A 21,994-nucleotide genomic window follows, 5' to 3' on the forward strand; every position below is an offset into this window, starting at 1 on the left:
CTGGGCTTCGTGCCCTGGTGAAGAGGCTTGGAGCCCTCGGTACCATGACCTGTCCCTGCCCCAACAGCCCCCCCGAGCGCTGCCGTTACAGCCTCAGGTACGCGGTGAACGCATGAAGATACTTATCCCGGTGGCGACATGGCGCCTGGAGCTGACAGCTGAGTCCCGGCCTCATCTTTCCACAGTTGTGGCGGTGTGGGGTGTCCGGGTGGTGCCGGGGGTCTCCCGCCTGTGGTTCAGAGCGGCCGCCTCAGCAGTGTGCTCTCCTCCTCCTCCCCAGGGCTTCCCAAGGCTGTCAGAAATCCATACACGCTGGAGACTGGTTGAGGAGCATCGGACAGCTTTGGGCTGTCAAACGTATATAAATACATGTCACATTTCGATAGACACGGTCCTGGCGTGGGCCAGAGCTGCCTGCTTTCTGTGCCCCACAGTTCAGTGCCTCCTTTTGTGATGAGCTGCAAGATGGTGTCATGTAAGCAGGTTGTACGTGGATAGGTGAACGGCACTGTCAAGTCATGGGGATTTTATACGGCGGCAAAGCTGTGGGCCAACCAAACTGAGTTATGTTACACAGTATTAGAAAGTTGTAGCTCTCTTTAGGCTATTCGTGCATCCTTTCTAAGGCAAGATATTGCAACTCCTGTAAAGCCTCTACCAGCCTGTTTTCAAACACTGTGATCCTAACGGTAGCCAAAAGCACAGTGACCTTCACCTACCCGAAGGAGAGAGAGAGAGAGTCTGCTACAGTATAGATTATACCACAACGCACAACCCTGCAGCCTGCTCTGGATCAGAGCAGGTTTTTTTCTTGATCAATTTTTTTACCCTTGTGAACGCTAAACTTTGCTCTAACCCTGACCTAAAATCTATTTGGCGGACCTGTGCTTGCTCCAAACCAAAATGTAACTAGTTGCCTTAGCAGGCCTTTTGAAATGGCTTACAATCAGCTCACTGCCAAATCCTAAATCTAATTTAATGACCTCTATGCTCACTGAACTAGAAATCTAGGCTGATGACCCACAGTGACAGCAATGAGTCCTTTATTTTGGCATCCCTTTCTGATTGTCTGCACTAGCCTGACTCATCACTTTCTTCCAGCCCAGCTCTTAATCCTAAATGTAACCCCGATTTCATAGAACTATAGAATCACAGAATGGTTTGGATTGGAAGAGTTGGAAGGGACCTTTAAAGATCATCTAGTCCATCCCCCTGGCCATGTGCAGGGACATTTTTCACTAGACCAGGTTGCTCAAAGCCTGGTCCAATCTGACCTTGAATACTTCCAATGATGAAGGATCCACTTCTCTGGGCAACCTGTTCCAGTGTCTTATTGCCCTTATCATAAAAAATTTCTTCCTTATGGCCAATCTCTTTCAGCTTGAAACTGTTGCCCCTTGTCCTGTCCCCACAGGCCTTGGTAAAAGGTTTCTCTCTGTCTTTAAGACCCCTTTATATATTGAAATTCTACCCATTTAAAACCTGCATATAATGCAGATGACTCTTGTCAGTACTAGCAGTAATCTGTTGCAGAATTGCAGGTCAATGCACTTATCCCTGTTAGGTATCACGGCCACTTTGCTTTGATTATAGTGATCTGTAATTTTATGGAAAAAGTGCACCGGATAACCACTTTCAAAGCGAAGACTGAGCTTCTCTTTTACCTTTCTAGCTTAGTGCATCTGTGTGAATGCACAGTGAAGTGGTACAGTCACAAACTTCGGGAAGATCAGAGACATGATGTCTATAGTGATTGATACTAAAGTAAATTATTTTCAGCTTTACCTGCAGTCTGTTTTCTAGACTGTATTGGTAACTAGGTCTGTTTGCTGAGTTGCAAAAATTCATAGAAAACCTTTGTACAAAGACTTTACTATTTAATTTAAAACTGAATGTGGTACTGAAAGTATGATAAACATAGAGCCGGAAGGAAAGAAGAGAGTAATAGGAATGAATTAAGAAGGGCACAGAAGAAAGTGAAATGTGTAATCATCTGTGAACACAGGTTTCCTATTGTACAGCTTCACTGCTTTGAATGATGACTAGAAAGTTCTCTCTTCTCCCCACACAGATGCAGTTAATTTCTTATAAAAATGACAAAAGAGGCTTGGGAAAAACAAAAAAGTTAAGAAGGATCAATCTAAGAAGAGTTTGGATTATAGACCACTTCATAAATGGAGTGTCTTGAAAGTCTGCATTTAAATGTGTGCCTTTCGATAAAAAACGCAGAAAGCGAATGTGATTTGGAACAGTAGTGATCATTGCTCAGTGAGTCTTTCACAATGGGGATGATGTGGTCATCTTATTTACAGCAGAGAAGAAAGGCATACCAGCCAAAGTGAGGTAATGGGTAGGTGGCAATGTTTGATCGTTTGGAAAGAAATTCAAATGCAGCAGTGTGAGAAGGAAGAGCATATACTTCCTGGGTATAACATCCATCTTAATCTTATATTTCCTACCCATATTAATTCATTGTACATTTTGCAAGTTGCATTGGCTATATTCATGGGCAAAACAAGATGGAAAAAGCTATACATCATGTAAAAAGGGTATTCATTTTATAAAAAGAACTTTGGATCCTGTTCAAAATATCCAGCCAGTTCAGGACAGACTCAAGTAAATGGTTTCCCTATAATGCAAACTCCAATCACATAGAAACTAGTGGGACTTAAGAATATATTTAATGTTAAGAATGTACTATGAGGGATGGGGCTGAGGGGATGGACTTAACAGAATGAGAATGAATTGAGATCTTAGAGTAGGAGCTTTGTCTAGGGAGTACAGAGGTAAAACTCATAGGAACATAAAACTGGAAGGAACCACCTTACCCGTGGAGTTCCCTGAAATCATGGGAAACCATGCAGCAGATATCAAGTTTAGGAAACGCCAGTACTTCATACACAGTGTCTGGGGGTGCCTACAAAAGCTTAGCAAGTAATGCTTCCTAGTACTCGATAACAAACTTCCAATGTGTTGTGGAAGACCAAAAGCCAAATGATATGTGCCACAAGAGGGGAGGAGAGATCAAGAGTATCAGTGATGTCTTAGGCCTCTGTGCAAACAAGATAATTATATCATCTCCTAGATGATGCTAAGAAGCAGACGTGTCCTGCAGTGTAGAAAAGGGTGAAAAGCCCAACAGCAGCAGCTAATGAGACTTGGAAAAATCCTGAACCCAGATCCAGTAAATTAGGAGGCTTAGATTCTTTCTTGTCTCTGAGACAGCTTGCTGTATGATGTTGTGGCAAATTATTTTGTCTCATGGTGCTCCAACTGACTCCTTGTAAAATGTTCGTAACACTAAACTTCTGGGAGCATTATGAATCCTAGCTGATATAAAATGGTTGAAGTTTTCTTTGAATGACAGGTGCTCAACAAAGACAGGAAGAGTTGTACCAAAACAGGAGAATCTGTTTAATAACAAGGACTTGGAGCAGTAAACAATTAAACATTAAAGGTTCTTTATGTTATAAGGCATCATAAATTAGGAGATACAGGGGAAAGATGTATCATCAGGTCCAATACCTGTGGTTAGAGATAGGAAAAAGAACAAAAAAAAAGACCACAGAAGTGTTACATTCAGCAAATGCCTGTTCTGTTCAAGAGTTCATTACAACAAATGAAAATTAACCTTGGGTCTCAAAATTAAGATTACGTGTGTGGCTGGAAGCCTAAGTCAATCTTATCTGCTATGCATCAGGTAATTTGAGTGAGCAGCTATAAAAGTAAGATTTTTTTTTCTGTGAAAACAATTTTTTTCTGTACATATTTTGATAAAAACAATACTTCCTAATACTTGTTTTTACTACTCATGACTGTCTACAATAAATTATTCTTTCATCTCTTTTACATGCTTCCAAAAAACCTGTTGTTAAATTGTGCAGCATTACTTATCTTTGTCTCTGCTCATTAACTGTTGAGTTGGAATTTATTGACAGATGTCACTGGGAAGTTCTAGAAAACTGTATTGACCGGTGTGTGACATATGCGGACCCGAGCAAGGTTTAAGGGCACAGCTAGGGATGAAAGAAAGCATCAGTTAGACATCTAACCAGAACATGGAATGAAGACAGTTGTTGCCAGAATCCCTGCAGAAAGGTTTTGGGGTATAATTACTGCTCTATTAGTCCTGTTTTCATTAATTAAGAAGTTTGCAGGGTTTCCTACTGCCACCTGCAGAATGTAGTATGCAGCTGCTGTTACCTTTTTGGTTTTTTCTACAGAAGCCCGAATCTCCTATTAGGCTGCACCATACACTGCTGAATGAAAAGGGAGAAGTCTGCAGGAAGCAATTAAAGATATGAAGCTGGAGAGAAGCCTCTCTGCTGGCTGCAGATGACAGCCCCCATTCCTGCGCTTTGACAGAGGTTCTCCTCTGGATAGGTCTCTTGTGACAAGAGAGGTAATGGCCCCTGGTGCTTGTTACTGCTTGATTAATGGAAATATTTCTTCGCTCTGCTGGCTCTGGTTTGTAGGAGTACACCCTGACATCATCCTTCAGGCAGAATCAGGCTCAGGTTAACTTCACTTTTACCTGAAACTAATTACGGTGGCTGAACTGTGACCTCAATGGGGTGATTGCCTGCAGCAGAGGGGTGATGGTAAGGAACTGCCAATAGGGATGTAAAATTAAGGACAGTGACTTCTTTCTCTGGTACAGCTGGATCAATAGGAGGGTGTCCACCTGTGGTCTTGTCGCTTCTTAGTTTAACTGAGAACAACCTCTTCCTGAGGAACTAATGTGCTGCAGGAGTATCCAAATAAAGTGGGGTGTTTTTTTTTCAGCCGAATTAAATGATAAAATCAACTGCTGTGTTTAGTTCTTCTGTGTTTCTCTCAGATACAGAATACACCTATCTGAAGACATTTTTAGAGATCAAAGGGTTCTCCTCCCATGTGGCGTGTGTTACATTTAAAATATCTACAGGCTGTTGCTTGTATTTACAGCTATTCTATTCTATTCTATTCTATTCTATTCTATTCTATTCTATTCTATTCTATTCTATTCTATTCTATTCTAACAAAGCATAAATCCATTCAGAACGTTGTGGAAAGGATTCATAGCTGCTGTTTCCAGGACTGTTTCATGTCTTACATGTTTTTTAACAACTATGTCAGGACCAGGTTAGACCTTTCCAACAATCCAAATGGGTTTGGTGTTTGGCATGCCTACATTAAACCATGATTCCCCTTGTTCCTGTAACTGCTGCATCTCCAGTATTTTATTAACTTGGAGGAAGGCAGTAAAGTCAGTTCCCTTCTATTTTTTTATGTTGCCACCCAGACAAAAGCTTAATGGCTCATTTGCTATTGCAATGGGCTAAATAAATCCTCTTAAAAACCATTGTTTTCACAATCTTTTACGATTATAAGTATGAGTCTAAGGCAGATAAATGTGTTAAAATATTTATAAAACCAACACCAATACATCAGCTGTTTGCACAAATCTTCAAGGTTTTTCAATAGTATAAAGATTGCTCTGTGGATAGAAGGGATTTTAGTCTCTCCTCCCCCCATTCTTTGCTTTGACACAGTTTTGTATATCACATTAATCTAACAGATTCCAAGGGAAAGAATTTATTCTTATAGGAAGAACTGTAGTAAGCTTTATACTAGCAGGAATTTTGGTCGTATTTTAAAATAAATATTAGCATATCACACTGTGGTGTGAGTCATTCTGACTTTCTGTATCACAACTTACATGGAAAAGAAGGGATCATTTAAAGTCTGCAGTGTTAATTGAGGTGGTTGCAGTGCCATTTAAAAATCACTTGAAACTGCAATTTCTTTAAAAATTAATTTCTGGAGGGCAAGCAATGTAATCTCTCGTGGATGAATTCTCAAGCTGTAGTTAATGGTTCCCTCTGACACATGAACATTTGTGCTTCTGGCACTTGATCAGACTATCATCTTCTGTGATATTCATGTATAGGCTCATTTACATGACAGTTACACAGGTGATACGAGAAGGAACATGGAGCACTTGGCAAAGGGTGGCGGTGTGTGACCTGCCTGAACAATTTAGATGAGCTGCAGTTTATTCACTGCCTGTATCTGAGGTCTTACCAGGAGACAGAGCAGGTCTGTGTGAAAGTTGTTCTGTCTCAGAGGCTTACACGCTGGGTATCGTGCATATGCAGTAGGCTTCATTCAGTGTAGGTTTGGAAATTTCAGTTAGCTATAAGTGGATAAATGTTTCATGAAATACATAAATTTGTGAAATTGCATCCATATCTGGCCTGGAACTTTGTCAAAGTTTCTGGATTTTGGGACCAAATACGTCTTTGTCTGGTGACTTCAATACTGAAGAGTTTAGCCTATTCTTAAGCTCAAGTTCATTTAAAAATGTCTTTTTAAAATTAATTAGAGCAATTAATTGTTTAAAAGCTGGAGGAAGGCTAGAATGGTGAGCAGTGGAGTTCAGACTACGGTCTTCAGGAGAGCAGACTTCTGTTTGTTTGGGGTGATTGGGTAGGATATTGCTAGACAGAATCACCTGGGAAGCTGCCATAATGTGGAAAGGTGTCTCACTGTGGCAGGCTGAATTTTAAGGAAAACATACTGAGCACTCAGAAGCAAACTATCCTGTTGTGCAGGAAGACTCTAAAACTCAGCGGAAGGTCTTCTTGCCGAAAAAGTAAATTCTTAATGCACTAAAAGCCAACAAAAGAAGATTCAAGAAGTAACAATCAACAATTCTGTGCCCAGTTAGTGCTTGGTAACAAGCAAAATTACCCAGAAATCCATGACAAGGACTATACTGTACAATTTCTTCATTAATGACCTGAATGATGAGATAGCGAATTTGCAGATGCTGCTAATCTGTGCAGGAGGGCGGGTGGCATGCTTAACTTTCAATCTGGTGAGATCTTGAGAAAATTGAGATTTGGGCCAACAGAAATCTTGTGAAGTTTAACAAAGAGAAGTGCAAAGTTTCACATGTGGGTTGAATAGCCCCATGTGTCAACACAGAGTGGGGGCCAACGACCCTGCTAGAAGTACCTGGGTGTTACGATACCAAATTGACTATCAATTAACAGAATGTTCTCCTTACAAATAAGGTGAACTGCATACTGGACAGCTCTAGGGGAAGTGTGACCAGCAGATTTAGGGATGTTATACATTTTCTTGACATTGTTGAAGCCACAGCTGTACCTGGTTCTGAGACCCTGAGCTCAGAAAGGATGTTGAGGAACTGGAAGGTCCAGTGGAGGGCTAGCAAGAGGTCAGCACATGAGCCCACAAAGAATGAGGAGAGGTTAGGAAGCTGAAATCATTTAGTCTGGCAAAAAGGAAGCTAAAAGGAGATTTAAGAGCAGCCTACAACTACTTGAAGGGCAATTACAAAGATGGTGGAGCCAGACTGTTCTTGGTACTGGCAGATTACATAGTGAAAGTGAGAGACCCACAGACTGCAGCATAGGAGGTCATTATAAGGGTAGTTCAGCACTGAAACAGGTCACCCAGAAAAGTTGTGAATTTTCATCCTTGGAAATTTTCAAGACTCAACTGGGCAAATCCCTGATGGATCGTATGTTGGCAATACTCCTACTGTGCTGGAGATTGGACTAGAGAATTCCAGAGGTACTTTCCTACCGAGATTTCTATGATTCTTCCCACCAGCATTGCTAATTATTTGGAGATGAAGCATGTAGGGAATGTCCAAGATTCAGTTTTCGTTATCTTAAAATCCAGACCTCTTAAAGATATATTAGGCACACAATACAGATATTTGTAAGAGGGCTCTGAGATAGTGAATCATCCTTAATTCTTATTAAAGTATTAAATACGGCTTAAATTTTAGATAGCATCCCCTGTTCCCTGTAGTAGCTGGTCATTCTTATGTGGGGACTTCTGATTTAACATTTTTTTAATGTCACCAATAGTGACAGTTTTGCAGTTTGGGAAAGGGGAAGAATTAGCCCTCTGATATGGATGACAGCGACAGGGAACAGAATGAAGCCCCCATGATCCAAACAGAAATGGTTAGTGACCTGCTACTCCACTTAGACATAGACAAGTCTAGGGGGCTGGATGGGATCCACGCAAGGGTACTGAGGGAGCTGGCAGAAGCGCTCACCAAGACACCTTCCATCATTTATCAGCAGTCCTGGCTAACCAGGGAGGTCTCAGTTGACTGGAAGTTAGCAAATGTAATGCCCATCTACAGGAAGGGCTTGAGGGAGGATTCAGGAAACTACAGGCATGTCAATCTGACCTCGGTGCCGGGGAAGGTTATGGAGCAGTTCATCTTGAGTGCCGTCACGCGGCACATACAGGGCAACCAGGTGATCAGGCCCAGTCAGCATGGGTTTATGAAAGGCAGGTCCTGCTTGACTAACCTGATCACCTTCTACAACAAGGTGACTCACTTAGTGGACGAGGGAAAGGCTGTGGATGTTGTTTACCTGGACTTTAGTCAAGTCTTTGACACGATTTCCCACAGCATTCTCCTGGAGAAACTGGCTGCTCATGGCTTAGATAGGTGTACTCTTTGCTGGGTAAAAAAACAGCTGGGTGCTGGGTGGCTGGGCCCAAAGAGTGGTGGTGAATGAGGTTATATCCAGTTGGTGGCCAATCACAAGTGGTATTCCTCGGGGCTCAGTACTGAGGCCTGTTCTGTTTAGTATCTTTATCAATGATCTGGACTAGGGGATTCAGTGCACCCTCAGTAAGTTTGCAGACGACACCAAGTTGGGTGGGAGTATTGATCTGCTTAAGGGTAGGACGGCTCTCCAGAGGGGTCTGGACAGGCTGGATCAATGGGCCAAGGCCAATGGTATGAGGTTCAACGAGGCCAAGTGCCAGGTCCTGCACTTGGGTCACAACAAACCCATGCAGTGCTACAGGCTTGGGGAAGCATGGCTGAAAGCTGCCCAGTAGAAAAAGGACCTGGGAGTGTTGATTGAACTGAACATGAGCCAGCAGTGTGCCCAGGTGGCCAAGAAGGCAAACAGCATCCTGGCTTGTATCAGAAACAGTGTGGCCAGCAGGACTGGGGAAGTGATTGTCCCCCTGTACTCGGCACTGGTGAGGCCACACTTCGAATACTGTGTTCAGTTTTCTGCCCTTCACTACGAGAAAGACATTGAGATGCTGGAGCATATCCAAAGAAGAACAATGAAACTGGTGAAGGGTTTAGAGCACAAGTCTTATGAGGAGCAGCTGAGGGAACTGGGGTTGTTTAGCCTGGAGAAAAGGAGGCTGAGGGGAGACCTTACCACTCTCTACAACTACCTGCAAGGAGGCTGTAGTGAGGTGGGGCTCAGTCTCTTCTCCCAAGTAACAGGCGATAGAACAAGAGGAAATGGCCTCAAGTTGCACCAGGGGAGGTTTAGGTTGGATATTAGGAAAAAGTTCTCCACTGAAAGGGTTGTCAAGCATTGGAACAGGCTGCTCAGGGAAGCTGAGTCCCCATCCCTGGAGGTATTTAAAAGACGTGTAGATGTGACACTTAGGGACATGGTTTAGTGGTGGACTTGACAGTGTTAGGTTAACGGTTGGACTAGATGATTTTAAAGGTCTTTTCTGACCTAAATAATTGTATCATTCTATGATTAGCTGTTGCTAATTGGTCAGAATCTGATGGAAAGTGATTTCACTCCAATGAAAACAGATGCAGGGGTTGCATATATGACACTGTGTCTCACCCAACACTTCATTGCCAAAAGCTGACTTAATTAAAAGTCTATTGGGACCTGAAGACAGGCTAATAGAAGTTGTGTTTTTGCTAGTCTCAATCCCATGCACAGGGCTCTGTTGTAGAGATTTCATTTCACTCATCCTGATTTCACTGTGCCTGATCTCTGACTTGGAAAAAAATAAAATGGAAAAAGTTAGGTGTTCAAGGGCTCTGTGCCTCCTTATTTTAAACAATCTCTTTAAGTTGCTGTCTTTACTTTTAAATCACAATCTTCTGAACCTGATCTGATCTGAACCATGTCTTCCTTAGGCTTCTTCCAACTCTTGCTTACTTGTCTAGGAACTTGGATTACTGTTTGGCTCATCTGGGTTTTCTCCAAAGGACACCAACAGCAGAGGCTGGAGACCTTCCTTGGGTGTTAGCAGTCCCATGAATGCTAATCCATTTTGCTACTTCTGCTTCATCTCTCCTCATGTATGTTCAAAGATCAGTGCTGTTATTTTGGGTTCTTCATGCTGGACAGTTTATGAGTAATGTTTTATGTGGTTACACATAAATTCAAACCCACTATGTATAATCTTTTCAGGAGATAATCCTTTATCAGTAGATGTGGAAGTGTTCAGACAGCCATCACATCTCTAATACATGACAAAGAGCACACCATCAAGGAGCGCTATCATGCTGCTATGGTTTGAGGGATGATGTGCTATAAAAAATGCATATTTTTCCTGATTGATATGAAATATATAAAAGAAATCTGTGAATTAATCTCGGGAAGAAAGATTATCCTTGAAATGACCTTTCCCATGTCTGAAAGAATGTAGTTTCAGATGTAACTATAGATGTGTTTCAATGCAACCACATTCTGAAAGTGAAGTATCATTATTCCCCAACACTGATCTTCTCACCAGTGCCTGTTCACCGTGCAATGAACCTTTCAACAGATGCAATTAGAATAAAGGCTTTTGGGAGCACTGAGCATTTAGAGACCTTGGACCAGGTCTGCAGCGGAGATCAAGCTGCCCTTCCTTCATCAGGTGATGATTTGGTTCATGTTTGAGCAAGGACCGAAAAAAATGTCTGAGCATCAGATTGTCCCCGTGTGATTTACAGCCAGTAAAGGCAATCACCTTTAAGCTTAAGGGCAATTCTGGTACCCAGCTCTGGTACATCTGTTCTGCCACTCCTAACAAGTAATTCCTTACAGACCCCACTCTGAGTGTAGGCAAAACTGAGTTTTGCTGACCCCAGGAAGAGGACAAATTAACACCGCAGTTCAATTATGTATTGACAGCAGAATAGCTCCTATATCAGTCTCCCAAAACAGATCCAGGTAGCAACCCAAATATGTTATTTGGCCCCAGTAACGACTGTGCTTTTTATGTGCCTTGCCCTTGCCGATATTGAGTATTCTGCAAAAGGGTGGCATCCTGCCAGCTGGTGGGAGGGGAAATTAAAAGAAGAATGATCAGGCACCTTTTTCCTGTGCAGGGAATATTCCTTCTTCAGCCTTGGAGCAGGTTACTGTCTGTACAGTCTCTCTCCTTGGGCTGGAGCGCAGCCTGATGCAGATGGATACTGTAGCTGTATGTGCTTCATCTCCTCAGCTGATTAGAAATGATGATATCAGGAGAAGGTGCTCCTTTGCTAAGTTAATATTAGGCAGGCACATAGCCATTACATTACATGTCAGTGTTGGCTTCACCACCTGGGTGTCAGCTTTGGCTGTGCCTCATTCCCAGTTTGGTCCTCTGCTCCCACGCTGTTAAATGGATGGGTATGTAATGTGCAGCTCCATTGGTATCAATATTCTAGCTGAAGTACAGAAGTCCTCATGGACAAGGTGTATCACATATTCAGTGTGTTTACACTACTGCTGTATCATAAAGCACACAGAAACCATTTTATGCGTGCTTTCTTAGGAGGTTAGAAAATGCTTTTTGTAAATGCCCATATACAATTACTAGTATAAGGTACTTCTCCTTTTTGGGTGAAAGCAGTCAAAATCTTATTATTTTAAAAATATTATACTGAATCATGATACAGTTAATTGATAAGTAACTTCCCTGACAAGCAGAAAAGAATCTTTATGCTATCCCAAAGAAAATACTAATACATCATATAGTTAGGCATAGAATGGAAGACCAAACCATAAGATCTGAATATAGAGGTGAGGACTTACAACCTGTAGATCAATGAAGAAGGATGGTTATATGCTTAGTAAGGAGCAGACACTCATGAAAGGATTGTAAAGGATAGATCTAGATGTTATGATTCAACAGGATGAAACCTCACCTATTACAATCTGTCAAAGGCTCAGGAAGTGTAGTGCCTCCATGACTGCCTGTGATCATCACGCTCCTGCTGTTCCCTTTGGCCTTTTCTGCCAGCATAGCTCATGGTCTGTCTCTTCTCAGGGTACAAAGAATCACGTTCGTCTTTAAAACCTAGGAGACTGTGCTTCTCACCTGTGAATGTTACTTTAGCCCCTGATCTCTTTCTCAGAATGATTTCCCCTCCAAGAAGGAGACAGGAACCATATTCTTTTCCAACTCATAGACTTTTGTATTGAACAGGAAGAACTGGGCTTTCCTGTCATTTATGACTTCTCTGAGTTTTTCCATAGAATGTCTGTTCATCAGGTTTCATCCCCTCTTTCATCTTCCGCAGTCTACCGTGACATGAATTATTGTTGTGCATGCTCTCTTCCAACCCTCTTTTGTGCCATTTGAACAATCAAGAAGATGTTGTACACGGACGATCTTTCACTCAAATATTTTATTAGTTGAGAACGGCACATGTCAATTAACTAAACCTGTTCGTGAATCTGAGACTATCTACAAGTACTTTAACAACTTTTAAAAAGGCAGAATAATATGAACATTTTGACAAGTTTAAATGAATAGTTCAGTTTATCATTTCAAAAAACAGTGCAAAGAAATACAGTAAATTACCTTCTGGAATGAGATTGCTTAATTCTGGGCTTAACAAAAAATTCATTTTGAAGAGAAGCTATTTGGGTTTTCTGTTTGTTTGGGTTTTTTGTTTTTTTTTTTAATCGGTAGTGATAAACCAGAAGAAAATGCTCTGAGATAAACCAAAATAAACTTCTCTTCTTCCTTAGGCATGGTAGCTTCACTCCTTTTATGCACTAGTTGGGCTAGCTACCAAGAAGAGTTACTGTCACAGCTCTGTTTGGGTTTCATGTTAGTGGTCAGCCTGAAGGTGGTTTAAGAGAATCTTCTTTACTTTCCACTGTGTAAGCCTTAAGAAGATACACAAAATCAGTTAGCTACTGCTTCTTAGCTGAGAAGCAGCAACTTTCAGCGGAAGAAAGCTCATTTTTTGAAATACTAACTCATCTTTTTTGTGATTGTGAGCATTGCTCTCAGCTATTTATACCAGAATTACCTAAGGAAATGCAGCTGTGCCCTTCTTCTTATGTATGCAGTCTAAATCAAATCCTTTGTGTCTATTTTATCTTCCTAATTTTTGTATTTTTTTCCTACTAGACATGGAAATAATGGAAGCCCTAGGCTTTCTGAATATATCCCAGTAGGAAGTGAGTTAAAAGAACTAAAAAAGAAGCTAATTATGAAAGCTGTAACAAGTGGTATGGTTTTATATTTGGAAGCCACCTTTTTATTTCTGAACATCTGATTTTTCCTGTTGAGCTCTTTCATCCCACTGAAAGGTTTTAACTGTATGGCAAATTCTTTTAGAGTCCTCGGATACATAGTAAACAGAAGACTATTAAAACTGCTTTTTAGCTTCAGAACTCCTACTCTTCTGAAATTTTGAATATGAATCTGTAATGAAATTAATTTGCTACTATTTTCACAGATTCGTGTGATACTCTTATTATTGGCTCTTTACATGACCTGCCATCTACTGTTGCTTCTGAAGTGGCTTTCTTGGCCTTGTGTGCTGCGCTGAGAAACTGTGTGAATTGTACTTTGAAAGCCTGCTTTCAGCAGGGTAATTTATTGTTTGTTAGGAGGGAATTTCAAGAGATGTTATCTTTGCTTATCATCCTTTCAGATGTACTCTGCCAAAAGGAAACAAATCAAAGTGACTCCAGTGTTTACATTCTGAATGGCATCTATTTATGCAATCTCACGGTTCCCTAATGATTAAGTAAGATATGGGGGAAGTTAAACTATTTAAATCAGAACAGAATGTTTCTCTTTAAATATGGGGACTCTGCCTGTCTTCTCTGACCATCAGGTGGGGCCAAATCCGTTCTCCTATTGAAGTTGCTTAGACATCCTGGCATGATGAAGGCACTGATTTTTTCCACACTACATCTTTTCTACTAACCAGAGGTAACAGGATCTCTCATCTGCAAGGATCTCATGGGTGCTGCTGCAAAACTTGTTTCTCTGTCTTCATTAACAAGATGAAGAAGAAGAGGATCTGATTGAACAATCAGATTACGTTCTATGACATTTCTAGCAGTTTAAGGAGAAGTTTTTGCTACATCTCTGTGACAGATTCTATGACATTTCTAGCAGTTTAAGAAGTTTTTGCTACATCTCTGTGACAGCCTCCTTACAGGCTTTAGGAAGTGGTTAAACTGCCTGTGTCTTTACATCAATGTCTGTGGTTTTCCTAAATCTGAAGTCCAGTTCTGGTCCTCTGTGAGTATTATGTATCTGCTCCAGAGTGAGATCCTAAACCACCACCTACTGTCATGAGAAGGTAAAATCCAGCCCAGCACATCGGGCCTGAGGAAAGGCAGTCTCTGGTCCTGCCCTCACCATCCTGAGGTGAAGACAGTTCAGACAAGGCAATAGTGCCATTCCACTTCTTACAGGCAGCGAGTTACACAGCCGGCACGTAGCACCCTCCAGAACAGGAACAGGATGGGAGTGAAAGTGTTTGTGCACTGATTTCTGATCTATTGAAATGAGCTTATGCGTCAATGTCGCAGACTTTAGCATATGTTTGATCTATTCATTTTGTATTTTAGATTGTACATATTTGATCCACCTGTATATATTTGCTCCATTTTAAAAAGCCTTCAGTTGGATGTGTCCATGGCTCACTGTGCAGGGAAGTAGATGGTGAACTCAGGGATATTGCCTGTTGACTTAACAGACCTAATACATATTGAAATACCCATATTTGAATATAAATTTGTAATTATTAGTTACAGAGTTTGATTTCAATTGTGTATGCGGTTTCCCATGTCAATATGGCTGACATCGGGGGTGCATGCACTAATTCAGAAAGGACATTTGCCATTTTCTGAGAGATTAATTCAGCCAGGGGCTGTGCCACTCTTGGTGGGAATATCCATAACCTCTGCTGGATTGAACAAATATGTAAGGAGAGTTAGACTGCATGCTGTCAGGTTCCTGATGTTCGCGCCTCTAGTCTGAGGCCTCTACAGGGAAGTGGCCCAGAGAGGAGACACAGGACCAGCACTGCCGTCGAGGGAGAAGCAGATGAATCTGATACAAAATTTAGGGAAATTTTCTGTTGCTTCCTGATTTGGAAGTCCTTGGGCCTTCTGAGAACAACATAGTTACAAATTTGGTAGAAGAGCTGCTCAGTGATTGTCATAAGAAATTAAATGATCAAAAATCAAGAAAATGGGATAGCAAATATACAAGCTACCCAGCCAAGATAGAAAGCAGAAGGAAGGAGATTGTGTTAGCACTGAGTCTTCTAACAAGTTGTGTTGAAGGTGATCAGGAGTTTATTCTAACCTATTTAACACTTTGTTTTTCTCTATATTCAGACATAATTCAATAAAAGAAGAGGGAAAACCTATATCCCAGGCACTGTCTTGATCCCCATGACTGCATATCTGGTCTGCCTGATCTACTGAATATGGTATATCATGAACACCATTTATATATGTTCCAACAGTAAAATGAATATAGAGGGTTTTATTTCTAATTTTTATTCATATGAAGTAACTGAAGGAATACAGCTTATTAAATCTGAAACATTTGGTGACACAGTACAGCTCAGTGATGTTTTTGAATATGAGATCCTCTTCTGGAATATTCTGTGAAAGAGAGAAATCCACCAGGTAACAAGAGAAACAGAGAGAAAAAGAGAGAGGAGAGAGAGAGAGATATTCTTTTGTTTACATTGTGTTTCAGTTCAGTCCTTTGAATGTCTATAATGTATTTTGGGACTGCAAATTCTTACCTTGGGTTCTGCTGTCTGTACAATGATGTTACATAATATTGGCTTGTTTGCTGTATGTGTTACAATATGCTTCATTTAAGGTAGAGAAAGTCTCATCTGAATAACTGCACAGCAATATGGCAGATGAATTTCAATGCCAATAAGGGCAGTTAATGGTTTTGGTTTGAAAAATAAAGAATCTCTCTAACAAGGGATGCATAGTGATTGCCTGTGAATAAGTTGTTATGATTCATGGAGAAAAGATCTGGAGTTATTGCAGATAGATAGTACTCTAAAACATCAATGTAATGCTCAGACAATGTCAAAAAGGCCTCACATTAGAGATCATTAGGGAAGAAATAGAAAACAAAGCGGTACTGTCATGATGCCACTGAATAAATAAATGGAACATTCACAGGAATGAATCTTTGCAATTCAACTGCTAATGATCAAAAAAATATGGGACTAGGAACCTACCATGATCCCTCTCAGGGCATCTGCTAGCCTTTATATTATCATTTTCAGACTCTTCTTTAGTGGCACCCCCCTGCAGCAGGAATCATAATACGACAGGGATAATGTGCACACATAGGGAATGCTGTGTGAAGCTCTACAGTTTCACAAGAGAGAAGCTGTTCTGTGGAGACACAGAAGCCAAATAAATATTGGCTGCCTCTGACTGCTAGAGGAGCCTGGCTGACTAATTTCAGAGTCGCAAGTTGTCTGGTTTGGCTGTTGGTGGCTGTCTGCAACATAACTTTTGAAGTGGATTATGAACCTCTAAAATACATTGATTTTAATCTTGTAGTGCTCATAAGTAGTCAAACTAGAGTGTTTGCAGAAAGCTTTCGCAGAATTTTTTTTGGTGTTTAATGCTGAGACCACTTGGGCAGACAAATATGACTAGGCAAAGATTTGCTTGTTGATAGTTCTATTAAAGGAAATTTGAAATTTGTACATAGCTTCCACTGGCAAAGACTTTGTCTTGTCTTGTATATTAACAGATGCTTCCCTGCTAAAAAGCATTTTAAAATATTGCCTGTGACAAGAGTAGCTTTGAGACTGGGACCTGCCTGATTCGCTCATTAAAAAAAAAAAAAAAATTATAAGATACCCCAGAATCAGACCAGAGCATTGAAGTTTCCCTCAGGCACTCCGATTTAGGGGCCGACTTGTTTTTTCAAACTTTCTTCTTGCAAGGAAGGCTGAGGACAGAGTCCACAGCAGCATGAGCTGCTAGTCTTGGGAGGAAAGACAGAGACCTCATGACTGTTGATAGCTTGCTTGATCAGATACTGAAGTCCCACCACAGGCATTCACTTCCCTTTTATTATAGTCCTACAGTGAACTCCCCAAAATAGTTATCTTACTGCTCATTTATTTTTTTTTACTTAAAATTAGTCTTTGTTGTGTCTAGATGCTATTCTAAGCAGATTGCAAATGTAATTTTATGTAGTGAACAGGATTTAAAACTCAACTTCCCAACATCTCCCTTATACCACATGTCCTGCCCTTACACTGATGGCATCTGCTTTAATATATGACCTCTACTTCCAAATTTAATTCGTACATTCCTCCATTCCTGTATAAAATTTTGGGAAGGCCTCTCTTGCAGTACATTGTAAAGGTCAATATGTCCAAAGGCAAGATTGCCTACGTATAGATCAGACAAAAGATTCACCCTGTCAAGTACCCTGCCAGTGATGAAGATCACCAGCTGAGACATCGTAAGACCTCGCAGTGGGTAAGGCCCTATCGAGTTGTCTGCAGCACTCGACAGACCACCCTGAAGAGTAGCATGCAGCTTTGCTTCTTGTTGAGCACAAAAGCATATGAGTTCTTCCTGAATTCAACCTCAGCCCAGCCTGCCTGTAAATTATAGCCCTTGGAGCAGGAGTGGCCAGGGACTTTTGTGGAAGGACCCTGTGTCACTAGATTATCTGATGTTGTCGCCTCCAGGACAGGTAGGCACTGTAGAGCATGTTCTCAAATTGGCTCTCCATTGTTTCCATGTCACGTCGTACCCTGTGACAGACAATAGACAGCAGCAGCTAATTTGTCTCTGAGGCCATGCATGGGGCTGGTGGTTCTGCACAGCAGAGTGGACGTAGCTGCATGATCCAAGGTAGCAAACCTCATTAATCTTACAGCGTAAAATGCCCACGTGTCACCTTCTTTGTTGCTGTTCCAGAGGCAGGTGCCTTCTGCAGCCGTGGTGGCTGCAGCTGCCAGCACGTCCTGCAAGGAGGCAGGCAGATGTGCACCGCCAGCATGTCATGATGGATAAATGCAGGTAAGCAGAATTTATCTGTGTCTAACTGAGCAATGTAGAGTTTACAGCTTTTCCTGTACATCAGGCATGTGAGCTTATCTCCTTTGTGTACCACCAAGCCATAGAGGTTGTGGGCTGGTTTAAATGTTAAAAACACCATCTTTCATTATATTCAGGATCCAAGTGGCACCTGGCCCAGCTGACAGGGCACAGGGGCCAAGCACTTGCAGTGGGAAGCATCTGTTAATATATCAGACAAGACAAAGTCTTTGCCAATGGAAGCTATGTACAAATTTCAAATCATTATGCTGATCATGAGGAGACTGTCAGTGGAGATATTCCAGCAGCAAGAAAATACAAGCTTCCAAATTGCTTTGTATTTTTGCTCATGGTGTTAATAAACTGTAGGAGCACTACCATAGGCTACTGGGTGAGAAACAGGCGATGTTAGTATTTTTAAATAGATTTTCACAATTGAATACTTTAACATATAATTATGGAGGTCTTGTTTTATTTACAGGTATCGACATCTGTTATCCTGTCTAGCCTGTCAGCCGTGGTCTATACTTTTTGTTTTTCCAAATAGATATTGAATTTTTAAAGAATACCAGCAGGATCCTCTGCAATACCATTTTGACCTTTCCACAAATAAGATGAAGAAACATTATCTTTTTGAGAGCATTTATGTAGAGAATAAAAAGGTTTTGATAATAAATCATGAGACTGATATTCATGCAGTCATTAAGTGTTGATCGAAATGTAAGTTTCTAGAAATACTGAACATGTAAGGACCCAAATGGCATATTAGGGCGGTGAATGGCACAGGAAAGTTTCTGGGGTGGAGCAAATGATACAGACTGCTGTGTGCCTGCTTCTCTGTTGCAAACAACCCAGACCCACACCATCCCCACGACTCTAGTCAATTCTGTCCACTTGAAAGGTTCCTGGAAGCCACCAAGCTGGCTGCAGAGGCAGCATCTCCGCAAGTGAGGTGATGACGAAGGACACGGCAGTGGTAGCAAATCTGTCCCCACGTTCTGTGAGGCTGGGTGTTGATGGACCAGAAGCGTTACTGGTAACCAGCAGCTGCTCCTCTGGCTGCTCAGGTGAAGCCAGGCACGCTGCTGCCAAAGGGTGACCCATGGCCAGTGCCTCAGCCTCAGAAGTGCTGCCTGCCGTCTGAGAACCCCTGCTGTCAAAGGGGTAGATTTCCCTTGCTTTTGTCAAGGCTGATATGGTGGATTTTGTACCAAATTTCTGTTCTCTGTTTTGCAAAGTGGCAAATACTTACACGCACCAGCCCAACACAAGATGTCTTGCAGGAGCAGGCTGGCAACGCTATCGGCAATTTCAGGGCCACACTTCTTCTAGGAAGGCTTACGAAAGGCTCCCTTGCAGGCCGGCCTTTGCTTATGTATTACAGTGATGCAGAGCCTCTTAATTAATTTTGGCTGTGAGGGCATTGGCCGCTGACTACAGTTACTTGCTGAAAACGGACTTGCTAGGACAGCCTGCCAGCTCCAAACCCCTCACAGTTTGCGGTGGGCTTACTGCTGTACTTGCAAATCATCGGCACTCCTCTCAGGCCTCTGCCTTTTCTGGTGGCAAATGTTCTGGGATAGATGATGGAGAAATTCTGCGTAAAAAACAACAAAAAAAAGGGTTTTTTATCTTTTTAAAGACCTTAAATGCCCATAAATGGATACGTACTGATAATGTTTCCATTATTCATCTTAATCTCAGAAGTTAACTCTTGGAAGTGAAGCTTGTGACTTTTTAGTGCATTATCATAGTATTTCAATATTCAGGAGATGCAAAAGGATTATTATATGATGGAAAGACCAAGTTACTGTGGTTGGCAAAAACAAAGTGTGAGCATACAGTGTGTGGCATCACGATGTACACAAGGCACCAAAGGAGGGAAAGGTGTCTCAGAGGAACACCGCAGACAGTAGATAATTGGGACTGAGACTGCTTGGAAATGTGTTCGCATTTTGGTTTCACACCTTGCGCTGGATTTTATACTGCTACAAAGGGACTTTCCAATTCTTAACTGGCAGCTTGGGTAGGCTTTGACTTACCTGATGTATCAGTTTATTCAATAATCTGTTATGTCTGTACTCTGTTGTCTGTCACCCATTAATTATGAGGAAATGAGTTACTACATCTTACCAAAAGATTTCATTGCGCTATCATAAAACACAGAATCATTCATCAAACTAAATTATATGGGTCCCCATGAGTCAAAACTCACAAATACAGAGATTTATAGTTAAATGGATAGAAAGCACAGATAAAGCCTTTTGTCAATGGGGACCCATAAAATTAGTCAGGCACAATATACTCCCTGCATATTAGAGCAAGTGTCTTCCCCCTGAGCACCTCTACACTACTAAAAAAATTATGCGCTCTGCAAAAAGTAGCGAAGCTAAAGCATATCTGGTGAGTCAGTCCAGGATGGCAGAGCAGCCTGGTGTCCCCAGCCTTGTTGCAGTGCTGCCGATGCAGGGTTCGACCGTGCGCACCCATACAGCAGACATGTCCACAGCCCACTTTGGGAGGCATTTGCTGCTTGCCTCGCAGATGCCGTGCAGAACCCGGCTTGCAGCAGCCTCCTGGGGGTGGTTGCCAGCTGGTGGGCCCCTGCCAGCTCTGCCCGGCCTTCAGCTCGCTCCATGCACCCAGGGCGTCCCTAAGTGCCAAGCAGCCAAAGGAATTTATTTTGGATACAAAGCTCTGGGGGCTGGTCCCTGGTTCAGTTCCCAGACTCACTTTTCCAGCAGGTATGGTGTCCAGAGAAGCTGTTTTTCCAGATTCTTCTCTCTGCCCAGTACCTCAGGCATTCTGTGGGCTTCCCCTTGGTTTCCTACCTTTCTTGCACACAGACACATGCACGCCAAGAAGATCCTTCCCTTAGTTTCTGCATCTGCAAGAGCTCACAGTTACATCTCTGCCTCTGTGCCCGCACAGGGATGGATAGAAAGTCATGGGTGAAACCAGGAAAGGTCTAGGCCAGTGATATACATTGGGAGGGACTGGACCATGCTGAGGTATGACGAGGGAGAGTGATCTGTGGTAACAGAGCACGCTTCCTCTGCTCCAATGATCATGTAGAAAATCCAGTGAGAAAGCGTGTGAGGACAGAGAAGCTGCCTGGGGTGAGCTCATTCCTGCTCTAGCTCGTATGGCATGACGCTGCATGCTGGGTCTGAATATTTTTACTGCATTGAGGAACAAGCTGGTAAAATGGCAATGCTACTTTTTCTGCTTAAAAGATAGAACCCCGGAACTGACACATTTAAAACTGAAACTGTTGGATCACAAATGCAGGCTCTTGATGACTAGGAAATACCAGAATTTCAGAAAAATTCCCTACAACCTCATGGATGTGCGATATATACACTGTACCTCTATTTTGTCATTGTGCATCATTATCTCATAGGACCTTTATGGGACTGACTGTGATGGTAGGATATATTCTAAGGATGAACTGAGGTTGCATAATGAAGGGGATTGTTGTTTATTATCCCTGCCTTCTACACCACAGAAACAAAAAGGTCTCTACTGATCAAAGAAGGAGATTTCAGAATAAGAAAGACTGATCTCACAATTAAATCTTTGAACATTGCCCTGTAGAACTGGGTTCGGACACTGAGTTCCTGCAGTTCTCTACTGCAGGAATCTTTTGAAATAATTTTTCATCCAGAAGTGGTCATTAACTGTGTGATCTTCATTTCTGAGCTTCCATGTGAATTGCTGGGGTTTAATTTGTGGAAGTACTGAGCTTTCAAAGCCATAACTGATGCTGGTAGGAGCTGTGCTTTAAATACGTGAAGTGCTCGGAAGTGCAAGGTATTTTGGAAGATCAGGTACGAGCGTTTCAAATTGTGCATCCACAATTGACAGGTGCTTTCAAATTTAACCTCACATTGATG

The 21,994-nt window shown here is 41.9% G+C and overlaps 1 protein-coding gene across 1 annotated transcript in view; it reads right to left on the reverse strand.

The window, feature by feature from the left end:
• TMEM5 (transmembrane protein 5) overlaps positions 1-21,994 on the reverse strand; it is a 180,739-nt gene that overhangs the window by 12,782 nt on the left and 145,963 nt on the right. The window lies entirely within an intron of this gene.

The sequence above is a fragment of the Charadrius vociferus genome, unplaced genomic scaffold (assembly GCF_000708025.1).
Source record: "Charadrius vociferus isolate BGI_N301 unplaced genomic scaffold, ASM70802v2 scaffold125, whole genome shotgun sequence".
NCBI classification, from domain to species: Eukaryota; Metazoa; Chordata; class Aves; order Charadriiformes; family Charadriidae; genus Charadrius; species Charadrius vociferus.